Raw genomic sequence first — 13,205 nt, forward strand, 5'->3', positions numbered from 1 at the left:
ACTGTGGTAAGGATACAAGGAAAGGGCTAGTGCCAAGGAGAGGAATCTTTGAGTTGGGGTATGTCCTAAACGGATTTAGGACATGGTTTATGACCCCTAAATGAGGGAAACATCCTATATATACAGTATGCCTTAAGTTTTCTCTAAGACCTGCGTAGAAAGAATGGTCGAGAACCTTAGATGGAGGGTGGTCTCCACAATAAAGGTTGCAAATCCTATTGTGACTTGCAGAGGTATTTGTGGGGATAGCATATCCTGAAGCTGGTTACAATCTTAGCAAAATATTGAGCAGAAAAAAGGGTATCATATGATGTATGGACAAGACCTTATTTTTGGTATACTATCCATAGGTTTTGGGACAAATTTTGTAGTAGTTCATGTACAGGTTGGAGGTTGTTAGTACACTGCTAATATGGCCCTTAGATCAACTTCTTATGAAGGTGTATAAAAGCTATAAGTAGGGCAGGTTCATTGAAGCTCAGGGCTAACCTTTGAAGGGACAAAGGAAGCAGCCAAGAGGGATTAGCACCATGCCCTAGTTCATTGTATGAGAAGGACATAAACAATGGAAAGAGGGCAACTTTTGTGCCCTAGACAAGCCATCATTATAGCAACAGAAGTGGTAGAAGTAGGCAGACTATAAGAGTTGTTTATAAACAAAGTTGTGAGCAACTAATCAAAGGCCCTTTGTGTTGGTGACCTTGAAGAACAAAGGAGTAGTTAGAGGGTAGAATTGATTTAGTCAAGTTCAGTGACCTAAAAGAGCTGCACTCACATTAGAGGTAGATTGAGGAGTTGCAGATCGGGAAGAGGACCCACCAGATTTTTTTAGAATACGTGGACTAAAAGGGTTGCGTGTGGCCACCATCAGCAAGTAGGTCAAGTGTTGTCTTGTTCAAGGTAGATTAGCTGTCAAAGGACTGACACCAAGCCCTGGTTGTATTCCATTTATCAGTGTGGTTGTAAAGGGTCACATTCCCTGGTACAAGAGCCCTAGATTGTTGTATTATAGTTTGTAATATAACAAAGAAGGTTTTGAAAAGTTAAAAATTGTCATGTGCACTAGTTGATTCATTGATGTGTGTAGATTTTGTTATGCTAAGTAGGATGGTTGTGGCATTTGAGTGTGTTTGTGTCGAAGACTTTAAGACCAAACCCATATTCTCATGTGTCGTGGAAATTCAATAGTTTGACAATAAGTATTGTTGGTTTGTTTCCCCACAATTGAATAGCGACATTTGATGTATCTCTTGTTGAACTAAAGAATTTCTCTAAGAAAAAGGTTGTTGGTTTTTCTCCCAAGTGGGTTTTCCTAGTGTAAAATCTTGAGTTTTCTTTATGCATTGTGATCTCTACTGTATTTATGGTTTTATGGTTGAATTTCTAAAGTGTAATTGCTTAATAATAAACTTGAATTTTTAAAATAATATCTATATCATTTGAAGTAATGATCAGTTTTTTTTTCTTCAGAAATTAGTGCTTCTCTCTATTACGCTTGAAAACTCAACATGGGAACAAAGCTTTAGTGAAGAGCACGACATTGAGATAACTTTTGGAATTAAGCTTTGGTAAAGGGAAGAGCATTGAAGAAGACCTCATCTAAGATCTCTTTGCTTGTCTATAACTATGGGTTCCTATACCAAGGCAAAAAACAAATTGGAAGGAGCTACAAACTTTAGGGCTTGGAAAACAAGGATCAATCTCCTCCTTGCAAAGTATGATCATTTAGGCATTGTGAAAGGCAAGGTCACTGAACTAAAAAAGGATGAAGAAAAACTAAAATTTGAGAAAGATGATATTACGACTAGAAGTATCATTATAGAATCCATTAGAGATCACTTGATTCCATATATTGCAAATCTTTACTCTTCAAAGAAAATGTATGATTCCATAATTGGATTATACACTATCAACAATATTGGTCAAGCAATGAGTTTGAATAATGAGCTTCATGATGTTAGATGACAAGAAATGATATTATAGCCTTATATTTCATGATGATTTCTCAATTGAGAGTTCAAATTCAAGAAATTGGTGAAATCAATCCTGAAAAGCTATTACTGACTACAACACTTAATGGTTTACTTGAATCATGGGACTCATTTGCAACAAGAATATGTGCTAGAAAAGAAGCTCCAAAGTTTGATGAACTATGGACTACATGTACTCAAGAAGAATCAAGGCTCATGTCAAGAGGGAAGATTCAAAGATCCGAAGAAGGTGACTCTCAAGCATATGCAACATGTTTCAGGAAGGGTGGAGGAAGAAAGAAGTTTGGTTTCCAAATAAGAAATGGAGGAAGAAAAAATGAAGGAAGAAGATTTGCTCCTCAAGGAAAGAGATACATGTCAAATGTCCAATGCTATCATTGTCATAAATTTGATCACTATAGACACAATTGTCTTGAAAGATTGAATGATAGAAAGAGAAAGCAACATGCCACCACAACAAACATCGATGAACTTCCAAAAAGACCCAAGGATGAAGAATCAGGTGACAAATATTTCTTTTATTTCTCTGCTCTGACCAGTTCTATTACAAATAATTTTGATTTATAGCTAGTAGATAGTGGTGCCTTAAAGCACATGACAGGAGATCGTGACAACCTCACAAACTCAATGGAAATAAGATTATTTCAAAAGGTAGATCTTGGGGACAACAATAATTATGCAATTAAAGACATTGGGAAGACTTCTATTGAGCTGGAATCATGTCAAAATGTTCATCTAAGAAACATACTATATGTACGATGTTTGAAAAAGAGTTTGGTTTTTATTTAATGTTTGGAAGATAAGTGGGATAGAGTAGAATTTTTTGATGGAAAATTTATTGTATGGCCAAAAGGCTCTAGTATTGATTCTGCTAATATAATTGGAATTCATGAAAAAAGGTTGTATACTCTTGAAACAACCTACTCAAGCATTTATACATAATGATATTAATCCATGTGAGTCTTAGCAAAGAAGATACACTCACTTTCACCATAGATATTAGTATGCTTTAAAACACATGGTTTTAGGTGTTCCAAAATTGGAGGTGGTGCATGAAGAGATATGTAAAGGTTGTGCACTTGGAAAGAATGCCAAGAAGCCTTTTCCAAGTAGTGAAAGTATATCCAAGGATATTTTGGGGCTAGTCCATTTTGATGTATGTGGTCCAATGCTAATGAAATCTCTTGGAGGTTCCTTGTACTATGTAACATTCATTAATTATTTCTCTCGAAAGACTTAGATTTACTTTATGAAGATGAAGGATGAAGTCTTTGACAAGTTTTAGGAATTCATAGCTAAAGTCGAAAACTTGAAATGAAAGAAAAATAAAGATCCCTAGATCTGATAATGGAGGAGCATATACTTCCATGGAGATCATACCTTTTGTAAAGAAAACGGGATTAAGAGGGAGTTGATAGTCCTTTATAATCCACAACAAAATGGAGTCGTTGAAAGAAAGAATAGAACCATCAAAGAATTTGTTAAGGAAATGATGCACGACCAAGAGTTCCCTATGTTTCTATTGAGTGAAGCATATATGACAATTGTCCACATTGAAAATATAAGTCCTCATCGAATTCTAGAAAACCAGTCTCATGAAGAAGCATTCACCAAAAAGAAACCTCAAGTTGGTTATTTGAGAATATTTGGCTGTTTTGTTTATATCTGTGTACCAAAAGGCAAGAGAAGGAAGCTAGAGCCTTCATGAAAGAAAGGAATATTATTTGGATACAATGAATCATCAAAGCCATAAAATCTATGTTCCAGGTCAATGATGAGTTGAAGTTAGTAAGGACATGACCTTTGTTGATAATGTCACCTATTGGAAATCTAGAGAAGTATCCATGGACTCTGACATTGATGAAGAATTTGAAGCTCCTAAGAAATAATTTTCAGGGCTATCCAATATTGCAAAACATCTCATAGACCATCAAGAACAACCAGAAGGGCCTAGTGAACTAGTGGATATGATTGTTGTTCCTGAAATAAGAAAGAGGCTAGCTAGCTTAGATATACCTTGCCGGATGTAGAAGGACACACAACACCACATGGCACCTTAGGGAAATCAAGAGACCTAAGAGGTATTATGGTTATGCAGCACTAATGACTAATCTTATTGATTTTGAACCTTCCACCTTTGAAGAAGCAACTGGCCAACAAGTATGGAAGGATGCTATGTTAGAAGAATACCAATCGATTATGAATAATGATGTATGGGAGATTGTGCCTAGACCTAAAGGGAAATCAATGGTGACCTCCAAATGGGTATTCAAGATAAATCATATAGTGGATGGCAGTATCGACAAATACAAAGTGAGATTTGTGGCTATAGGATTCTCCTAGAAAGAGGGAGAGGATTGTGATGAGACTTTTACTTTACTACCAAGTACACTACCATCATATTTATTATTTCTATTTCCTCTTCTATGGGTTGGAATTTACATCACATGGATGTAAAGATTGTTTTTCTTAACAACTTGATTGAGGAAGAAGTATATATGGAGAAACCTCATGGTTTTGAGGTCCATGGAAGAGAGTCTCACATTTGCGGATTGAAGAAAGCCTTGTATGTAATTAAGCAAGCACTAAGAGCCTGGTATACACAAATTGATAGTTATATGACAAGACTTGGTTTCTCCAAAAGTGATGTTTATCTAAACTTGTATTTAAAGGTCGAGAAGAATGAACATGTGATTCTATTATTATATGTTGATGACTTTTTTTTTTTATATGTGTGAAACATCTCATTATTCGAAGTAAGACGAAGCTAGCCTCTGAATTTGATATGAAGGATTTTGGGTTTAAGCACTATTGTTTAGGACTAGAAGTATGGCAAAAACATGGTGAAATCTTTATTGCTCAAGGAAAATATATTATCAAGATACTATTTTGAGAAACTCCGGGTCACACGAATGGAGCCAAAGCATGAAAAGTGAAATTCTACGTTTGTAAATGTAAGGGAATATTTGGATACCCATTTGGGAGATGCGCAAGTGATCCTAATCACTTATCATGCCACTCTATTTTTGGGCTTCTTTTGGGAAACTTCGTATCAAACATGTTGTTCCTTGAGATGTTCTTAACTACTTAGGGACAATGCCAAGGCAGCTTCAAATCAACTTTTAATGTCAAGCTAGCCCTTGAGTCTAAGAGGGCTCCCTCATCAAATTCAAAAAAACTAGTTGCCCACTTTCGCTTAGCAGCAACTATAAACATTAAGCTTGGTGGTTGGATTTAAATGTTAGGAAAAGGGGAAGAAAGGCTAAGGATAGAGATGGTAGGGGACTTAGATTAAATACTTGTTATCACTGCGATTAACACCATCCAAAAATCTTCTCACACTTGAATTTTGGAGCCTACTGAGGATCTTACGATATCTTTCTCTATGGTTACTCCATGGTCATTTTACGTTTTGAAAAGCGTTTAAGTCTTATTCCTAGTATTAAATTGTCAAGTCACTTGCACTCACATGCACAGTCTTCGATGAGTTCATGAGGACACTTACTTTATGCAAGATTGAACAAGCATAGCACCGTCCATCAAGATCGTGTCCATGCGATGTTTAACTCATGTTGAAATTCAATGTGCACTTTTATTGACAATCTCCCTCACTTTGGTTGTGTTTGTACTTTTATTATGGTGAGTTTTCTCAATTGTCGTCTTGTGTGCATTTTCGCTTTCACAAGTGTCGCTTTCACATTCGCAGTTATCGTTTTGACTTGATTTTACCTTAATAAGTGTATTTTTCATGTTATCTTTTCTTTGGAATGTGTCGCTTTTAAGGTCGTTCACATTTTGCAAGTTGCCTCTTCATGTTTTCCTCTTGGCGTAGGTGTCGCTTTTGTGTTTTCACTCTTGCATGTGTCACACCTTTCAGCATCACCAAAATTAGTGTTTGTGCACTCTTATGCACTAGATGGTCTTACATATCATTGGAATATGTGTTAGACACGTTCCTACAACTTAACACACTTTTTGGCCACAATCGTCACTTCTATCGTAGCTTGTGTTATAAGTGTTATAATGTGTCGTTTCAACTATCACACTTAGAAATAGGTATCACTTTGTTGTTGTTTTAAGCTATGATTATTGTTCATGAGTCATGTGCATTCCATTGCCTTGTATTGATGGTATTTATGCGTGTGACCTATGTTTGAGTCATGTTAGGATGCATTTCTTTCTCCTACTCTGATGGTCCCACACTTAGCCATTGCGAGAGCTCTTCTTGGTCCTTCAATCCAACACAAGTTCTAAAGGCATTAACTCTCTTTCTAGGTGATAAGCGCATGTTATTCACGAGACTCATTGACATATATTTCTTCCCATACTTGTGCACTTAATATTTTTTAAGGTATCCTCCCTCTCACAGAGCATTAGTACTTCCTAAGGATAAGTCAGTTAGCCTTATGTTGCCTCCCTCACTTAAAAGTGCATTCCAGATGAATAAGTAGCCAATGTTGGAGAGAACTGCACCCTTCTAGGCTTGAGCGCACTTCAAAACAATGAATATCACTTCAAACTCTCAATGAAAAAGCACACTTCAAAAGCACAAGGATATTTTCTCCTTAAAAAGCGTACTCTCAGAGCCTAAGTGCACTTCAGAACAACCAGCACACTTTGGGACTATGAGCACTCCTTTGACTCAAAGAACTATGCCCTCCTTGAGCGCATGGCACACTCACGACGCATTAAGATTCATCCTTCCCTTAGAGCACATGGCACACTCACGAAGCATGAATCCTTAGAGCGCATGGTGCAATCACGAAGCTTCATCCTTCCCTTTGAATGCATGGCGTAGTCATGAAGCCCGAAGGTTTGGAACACTCCTTCAGCATGAAGAACTACACCCTCTTTGAGCGCATAAGCACATATTAAAGGCTTGAGTGTTTCTCCTTCGTCACTTTGGTGTGCGCCCTTGCACCCTCCTCGTCCTCATGAGCACATGAGAACACCTTGAAGGCTTGAAGTCCCTAAGATTCACTCCTTCGTGTCTTCGGAGTGCGCCCTTGCGCCCTCTTATTCTCTTTGAGCACCTGAGTGCACCTTGAAGGCTTAAAGGCCCAAAACCTCACTCCTTCGTCTCTTCAGAGTGTGCCCTTGCACCCTCTCATTCTCTTTCAGCGCATGAGCACACCTTGAAGCCTCACTCCTTCATGTCTTTGGAGTGTGACCTTGATTTCTCTCTCTCGTGTTTGAGCACACAAGCACACCTTGAAGGCCTCTTGTGAACCTTAATGAGTTTGCTTGCACCCTTCTAATCAAACCTTCTTCTTTTAACCCTCTCATAGGCCTACCATGAGTAGATCGTTCCATGATCCAGGTAGTGATATAATAGATTCTTTTAAGGTTGATCTTGCGTCATCATGAATGATCTTAATTGGTAGGAGTACCTTCCCAACATGACAAAGTGATTCTCAAGAGTTGATGGCAAGAAGAAATCGTAAAGGAACTCTTGCAAAGAAGAAGAACAAAAGAGAGCTATCATGGAGACATAAGCAGATAATGGACCGAGATAGAAAGAAGACATTGCATGTGACTCAGAGGATTTTGATATTGATCAAAAAGCCTTTGGAGAGTGAAGATAAGCAACAAAGTGGATCTTTCATGCAGATGTAGAATAGATCAGATCTACCATCAAGAATGCAAGATGGAGCAACAAGGAAGACAAGTTGGAATTGCCACCTCATCATGAAGTCCATGCCATCATTGTCAAGTTGTAACTTGTATGAATGTCATCGTAATGGTCAACATGTGTCGACGTGTCATGCCACATCATCATGCAGAATGTAATGATGTATTTCAAAGAAAAGGACAAAATGTAATGTGTGAAGTCCAAGAGTCATATGTGGAATATAAAAGGTCACTTAGTCATATATGGACAAAATTCCTTTAGGAAAATTCCAAAATTCACATAGAGAAGTCCAAAGGTCATTTATAAGTCCAAGAGTTGTTTAGAAGTCCAAAGGACATAGTGGAAGTTCAAGAGTCATGAGGATAGTTCAAAGGTCATGAGAGTATGAAAGATCATTCCTCTTGTTATAGAAGAAACCTCATAACTCAAGGAAAGGACTTTTGGAGGCTTAAGCTATGGAGAGCTAGTATTGGCTTCTCTACTTGGCATAGGAGAGAAAACTATTCTTTGGAGAACCAAGAAGTGACCTAATGTTCCACTATTGGAACTAGTGTCTCATTATTGTAACTGTGTACTTGGATCTTTCACCTTATAATTGAATTCAATGATCGAACACATATTCATGCATGTATCACAAATGTTTTAGGACTATTCTTGGGATGTTTACAATATATGTTGTTTCATATGTACTGGAGAAATTGAACTATTTCAGTGGCTTTGGTACTTATCCTATTGAATGTGTGTTGTATTTGATTTATAATCATTATGTGAACTATTTTGCTAATGAATATTTTTATGCTCTCGTGTGTCTCTCTTAGGTTAGTACTATTACTTCCTTCCAGAGGCTCACTTTTTGTCTCTCTCTCATGAAGGTATCCTTTTACACATTGCAATCAGTGTTTCACAATGTCAACTTACTTGCTTATTCAAGGTTTGTGTACATAACCTCTTATGTTATCCATTGAAACCAAGAAAAACCTTTGTGTTTGGTGGACAAATCGATACTCCGAATGGGGCTCCTACTCCAAACGGTGTGAGGTCTAATTGAGACTTCACATCCGGGAGACCCCCTGTATGTTGGCGATATCCAACGCCATCAACAATATTGTAACCTCTTCAAACTAGAGGCCTATCCATTCGACATGGAATCTCAAGGAGTAGATCACAATAATTGATAGGTGGAAGGTAGAAGAATTGAAGAAAACATTGAATCTCAGGTACAATAGAGAGTAAGGTAGTCATTACTAACATGTGATGAACAAAAGGGATTGTTGGGCACAATCAATGTATTCAAACGATAAGATATACATATACATATAGTTTATATAGCACACATATCATGTAAATGAAATATGTAAATCCTATAACCTTGAAAAATAAATAATAGTGTAGGTTGTACCAAATTCTTATTTCTATATTGAAATTATAGAGAAAATAGAAAATACAAAGAAAGAAATGGAAGTGAACATTCATAAACTTAATACAAAAAATAAGAAAGAAAGACAAACCTCTGGTTATAATGAGATATGAATCCTTGTGTTAGTGTGAAATTTCTTGGAAGGTGTACCAAAAATACTTCACTTAAGTCACTAGGCGACAAGTGACCCTAACAACAAGTTGATGACTGCTATCGATTTAGATTTGCAACACAAATAGAAAACCTGCAGTAAAAGTAAATATGATATAGAACAGAAAGCAACAATATAAAATATCCAGTATAATAACCCACTTGGAAAGACTTTTTTCAATGAATAAATATTTTTTAATAGCACCTAGTGAAGGAGATCTACATATGGGTCTGTGAGTCCCCCCTCCATGGAATGGGTCCTTTGATGTCCTTGATGCTTCAGAAAAATGATTCTCTCTCTCAATATGTGAAAAACCCAGACAAAAGTAGAGAACTCAAAATGGGAGCTCAAATAAAAAAGACGATAATGTTGATGATGATTATGATCATGGTGAAGAATGAAAAACTCTCCTATTTATAACAAAGTATTGAGTTAATATCGACAATGGAGAATAATAAAATATTATTAACCAAATTCAAACCTAACCACTTGGAATACTTTATTATATTTATTGGGGAGGGAAAAAATATTTAAAGTGGTCAAATATCTTTATTTAGAAATAATTAACAAATAAAATGATTGATTAATTATTTCGCGAGAAATAATAAATGTGTGAAATCAAAATAATTATTAAATAGTGATTTAATAATTATTCTAATAACAGAAATAAGGAAAAATAAATAAATAGTGATTTACTTAAATATTCCCAAGGGATTTAGTCAAATGTGACAAGGAATAATTATTCTTAAATAAAACTAAATAAATAATGATTTATCTAATTATTCTCATGAGTTTTTTTAATTTAAATCATAAAATAATTTAATAAAAGTGGTTTACTAAATTATTTTCCACATTAAAAGTGGTTTTAATATGGTAAAATTAAATCTACATGGTGTATTTCAATCCACCTAGTTAAAAATGGCTAGGTGATCATTTTTTGGTGATAACAAATTGCCCCCACACATGAGTGTTAGGAGCAAATCGCATGATCTGGATTTAAGCAGGAACACAACACATTATAGAGACAACCATAAATACAAAGATACAATAGAAATAATACTTCATTTCATTAATGTAAAATACTGAAATATGCTTACAAACAGTAATGGAAATAAACTAGCTTGAGGGATGGTAGCTTATCTCTGAGGAGAGATGTGGTGGCTACATGCCTTTGAACTATCTTACAATGAGGCTCGAAGGCCTATTTATTGTTGAGAAACAATAGAAAACCCTAAACATCCAAAACCCTAAACCTAGGAGATGAAGTGCCAAACTATGGGCCCCGTTTTGGGTAAATTGGTACGTCAACTTCACGGGGTCGTAACTTTGAAATACAATATCTGTTTGACGTGCACAATACCTCGTTAGAAAGATCTATTAGAGGAATACAACTTTGGGATGAGCAACATCGGTCTATGGACCTAAGTTGCTCCTAGTTTTTCCAAAAAACGTTGTTTAGGGCCTCAAAATGGCTATGGAAGTTTAGGACCCAAAACACTGCCAAAGATAGTAAATTGTGCTACAAATAAGGAAATTGAAAACCTAAAAGAAACAATGGTGGGGGTCAAAGTGGAATTGGCGGGTGGCCAGCAATATCCACCTGGATCATGCCTCCCCCCTTAGGAAGCAATGGTCCCCATTGTGTTGAGTTCCTCCATGAAATGAGGAACCGTCTGCTGAACTTGGTCCCTGGTGAGTCACTTGCCCTGGTGAAGAAGTTGGCCTACTTTGACAACTCGATACAGTTGGATCTTCTGCTGGCTAGTGTTCTTGATCTGCGTGTCCATGATCTGATCAGTTGCAGCTTGTTCCATGCATTATGGATTTAACTCTGTTGGTGTGAGTTATTCTGCAATGTCGGATGTGTCTACTAATGGTGGAAAGTATGGTCGAAGGCGGTCCACATTGAACACTGGGTACAGGCCAAGGAATGGGGGAATGTTGAGCTCAAATGCATTGTCTCCCATAGCCTTGGTAATGGTGTAAGGACCATATCAAAGTGGTTTGAGTTTCCGATAGGCTTCGGTAAGGTGTTCCTTTTGCAAATGCAACCAGACTTTGTCACCCACCTGAAAATTGTGTGGCACCTGATGTTGATCATGTCGCTGCTTGTACTTGGCATTTGATTTCTCTAGAATGTCTTGGACTTGCTGGCGAATATGTTGGATGTGCTCAATGAAGTTGTTTGCCTTATCTATTTCAGACTGGACATGAGTCGAATCTGCCTGAGTAGCTGCAAATGGCATGGCTACATCAATGGGACATAGTGGCTGGAATCCTAAGCCCACCTGAAAAGGGTTGTTTCTAGTTGAGCTGTGGAGAGCCTGGTTATAGTTATGCTAAACATAGGGGAGGCTCTCATCTCATGTGCATGGATGCTTTGAGTTGTACATGCGCATAATGTGTACGATCATCTTGTTGACAACCTCTGTTTGACGATCAGTTTGGGGATGGAAGGCTGTGGGCTTAGTGAGTTTGGTGTCCAGCATCGACGAGAGATTGGACCAAAATGTACTGAGGAACCTGATGTCCCGATCTCAGATGATAGAATATGGGATCCCAAAGTGTACCCACACTCGTTCAAAGAAGAGTTTAGCAGTGGCTTCTACTGTGATATTATTCTTGCAGGCCGCCATAATGGCCATCTTTGAGAACCTGTTGACGACCACAAAACACAATTGTTTCCATGCTTAGTAGAAGGAAGGCTCAACATGTAATCCATGGAGATGGATTCCTAAGGTCGATTAGGGGTAAGTAACGGAGTATAGAGGCCTTGCTTCTTGATGGTCGGTTTGGCAATGGCATAGGCAATGAAGGATCTGATGTACTTACCGACATCCTGTAGAAGATTCGGCCAATAGAAATACTTCTGCAGTACTACCACCATTTTCTCGACCCCAAAATGCCCAGTTGGCTGACTGTAGTGTGCTTCCCAAATCATCTTGGTACACTCGCTTGAAGGAACACAAAGGTGACCCAGGTGGCATAACAGGGCATCCTGAAGGTGAAAATATGGAACATGCTGACCCTCCAAGAGTGTTTGGTATGTGTGGCCGAATTCTAGGTCGCTTTTGTAGAGAAGTGGCCAATCAAAAGTCTCGTGCCCACAAGAGTTGAGCACGGTGGTTAACGCCATGATCGATGTTCAATTGAGGCAATCTACAACATTATTGATGCTGCCCTTCTTATAATTGATATTCAAATGGAACTGTTGCAGGTATGTGGACCACTTCTGATGGTGATCATTCTGCAACTTCCCTTGTGTCTGTATGAACTGCAGGGGCCGGTGGTTTGTGTGGATGACCGTTTCCTTCCCCAAAATGTAATGCTTCCATTGTCGGCAGGCCTGCACAATGAAATACATCTCTTTGTCATAAGTGGGATAATTCTGAACTATGTCTGAAAGTGTGTCACTTTGATTTGCCACTAGATGCCCGTGTTGAGTAAGGACTGCCCCAATAGCATAGTCAGAGGCATCTGTCTCGATCTCAAATGGTTGTTGCAAGTCTAGTAATGCGAGCACTGGTGCCAAGCAGAGGCGATGTTTCAATTCTGTGAATGCCTTCTATTGAGATTCAAACCAAAAGAATTTTGCTTTCGCTCCTCCCTTGGTGACTTGACTCAAGGGCCAAGTGATATGAGAAAATCCCAACATGAACCTGCAGTAGAAGTTAGCAAGACCCAGAAAGCTGCAAAGATTTGTCAGAGTGGTTGGAGATGGCCATTCCCAAATTACTTGGATCTTGGTTGGATCCACATGCACCCCCTATTCATCAATAATGTATCCCAAATACTGAACTTGGGTCATGCAAAAAGTGCATTTCTCCAAATTGGCACATAACTTGTGTTGCCGCAGTGTTTGGAGACCCTGTCGGATGTGGTGGAGGTGCTCTTCTCAACTTTGGTTGAAGATCAGGATGTCATCCAAGTATAGCACGACAAATGAGTTGGTGAATGGACACAAGATGTTATCCATTAGCCTCATGAAGGTTATAGGAACATTCGTCAACCCGA

Source organism: Pinus tabuliformis, chromosome 6 (genome assembly GCF_031772625.1).
Source record: "Pinus tabuliformis cultivar Carrire ecotype Pingquan chromosome 6, CPIR1, whole genome shotgun sequence".
Classification (NCBI taxonomy): Eukaryota; Viridiplantae; Streptophyta; class Pinopsida; order Pinales; family Pinaceae; genus Pinus; species Pinus tabuliformis.